The following is a 2,429-nucleotide window of genomic DNA, read 5'->3' as shown; positions in this document are numbered from 1 at the left end:
TTTAAAAAAGAAAATGTATGCTAATCCTCCTTACCAGCAGGATTAGGCAAAGAGCACCACAGCAGAGCTGTTAAATAGCTCCTCCCTTCCCTCCCACTCCAGTCATTCGACCGAAGTTAGGAAGAGAAAGGAAAAGCCAAGGTGCAGAGGTGTCTAGAGTTTACAATAACCCACAATCTGTCTAAGAGACCAGGGCAGGCCGTGGACTCATCGTGTTAAAAAAAAAAAAAATTATCAGGTAAGCATACATTTTCTTTTCTTTTTTAAGACACGATGAATCCACGGATCATCTTAATTACTAATGGGATCCAATACCAAAGCTAGAGTACACAGATGATACAGGATCGACAAGACAGGTAACCTAATCGGAAGGCACTACTGCTTGAAGAACCTTTCTCCCAAAATCGGCATCAGCCGAAATAAAAGTATCAAATTTGAAGAACTTTGAAAAAAAGTAAAGAGAAGACCAAGTTGCAGCCTTGCAAATCTGATCCACAGAAGCTGCATTTGTGAATACACAAGAGTAAGCAACAGCCCTCGTGGAATGAGCCATTACTCTCTCTGGAGGCTGCTGTCCAGCAGTCTCATATGCAAAACGAATGATACTCTTCAGTCAAAAAGAAAGAGAAGTAACAGTAGCCTTCTGTCCCTTATGTTTTCCTGAGAAAACCACAAACAACGAAAAGACTGACGAAAATCCTTAGTCGCCTGCAGGAAAAAACTTTAAAGCAAGTCCAAATTGTACACAGTCGTTCCTTCTGAGAAGAAGGATTAGGACTCAAGGAAGGAACAACAATCTCCTGATTAATTTTCCGATCAGAAACAACCATAGGAAAAAATCCTAATGTAGTACATAAAACTACCTTATCTGAATAGAAAATAAGGTAAGAAGACTCATACTGCAATGCCGAGAAGACACTCCACAAGCAGAGGAAATAGCAACAAGAAATAAAACTTTCCAAGATAACAACCTGATATCGAAGGAATGCATAGGCTCAAACGGAGCCCCTAGAAGAAGTTTTAAGAACTAAATTCAGACTCCATGGAGGAGTAACTGGTTTGAACACAGGCCTGATCCTGACCAAGGCCTGACAAAATAATAGTACATCCGGAACCTCCGCCAGACGTTTGTGTAACACAACATATAATGCCAAGATTTGACCCATTAGGGAAACTAGTCACTAAGCCTTTCTCCAAATCTTCTTGGAGAAAATACAAAAATTCTAGAAATCCCAACTCTACTCCATGAATAGCCCTTGGATTCACCAAAGAGATATGTACACCATATCTATTGAAAAAATCTTCTTCTTTTTTTTTCTTTTTTTTTTTACAGACTTGTTAGCCTGAATCATGGTCACTATGACCGAGTCAGAAAAACCCTGCTTAGACAAAATTAAGCGTTTAATTTCCAAGCAATCAGCCTCAGAGAAACTAGAGTCGGGTGAAAGAAGGACCCTTGAACTAGAAGGTCCTTCTACAATGGAAGTCTTCACAGTGGCAGAGATGACATATCCACCAGATCCGCATACCAAATCCTGCGAGGCCAAGCAGGAACAAAGAGGATCACTGATGTCCTCTCCTGCTTGATCCGAGCAATGACTCGAAGAAGAAGTGCAAACGGAGGAATTTGGTATGTTAGACTGAAGGTCCAAGGAACTACTACAGCATCTATCAGTTCTACAGCACCTGGTATTCCCAGGCGGTCTCCCATCCAACTATTAACCAGGCCCGACCCTGCTTAGCTTCCAAGATCAGACGAGATCGGGCGCATTCAGGGTGGTGTGGCCGTAGGCCGAATCTCGGGAGCTTGACAATCCGTCGAGCTGCCAAGAGATCAAATGCCGACTGAGCCCACCTTAGAAAGTTTAATGTACCCATAACCGATGTAATCTTTTAATAAACATTCAACACATAACTGTATCTTTAAATGTTAAAATGCCACATTTATTTCTGCATGTAGAGGAACTCAAATGAACACATGTGCAGATGTAATCACTTATTCAATAGTTGAAAACATAAAATGTGTTACTGTGTCTACAAAAGCATTTTCATTTTGCAGACCCAAAAACCTGGATACAGCATAGTAGTGCTGTCCGGTTCTCACGCTGCTCAATAACCACTGCCCATATCCTTCCGTACTAGAAGGAAGTACATGTTGCCAAAAAAAAGAGTAGAAGCAGAGTGTGCACACCAAATTCACGCCACTCGAAGCTCGTGGGCGTTATCAAGGCGAAATCCCCATTATTATAGAAATGGAGCTAATGCCGAGTAAAATAAACAAGCTGAACGCCACATTGGTGCCACTCAAAGCTCTGCCCATTGTGGGCGTTGACAAGGCGAAATTCCGGTCGCCATTAACACAGAAAACGGATCTATTGCCGACAGTAAAATAAACATACTGAAAGTCTGCAGCCAAAGTGGGACTGTCC

The 2,429-nt window shown here is 41.8% G+C and overlaps 1 non-coding gene across 1 annotated transcript; it reads right to left on the bottom strand.

Annotated features, from left to right (window-relative positions):
• Positions 1-1,674: 1,674 nt before the first annotated feature.
• On the bottom strand, positions 1,675-1,793 carry LOC128665335 (5S ribosomal RNA). Its single transcript, XR_008403094.1, has one exon. It is a non-coding gene; the product is annotated as a 5S ribosomal RNA (ribosomal RNA).
• Positions 1,794-2,429: the final 636 nt, after the last annotated feature.

The sequence above is a fragment of the Bombina bombina genome, chromosome 6, assembly GCF_027579735.1.
Source record: "Bombina bombina isolate aBomBom1 chromosome 6, aBomBom1.pri, whole genome shotgun sequence".
In the NCBI taxonomy this organism is placed as follows: domain Eukaryota; kingdom Metazoa; phylum Chordata; class Amphibia; order Anura; family Bombinatoridae; genus Bombina; species Bombina bombina.
This window is presented reverse-complemented; position numbering and strand designations above follow the sequence as displayed.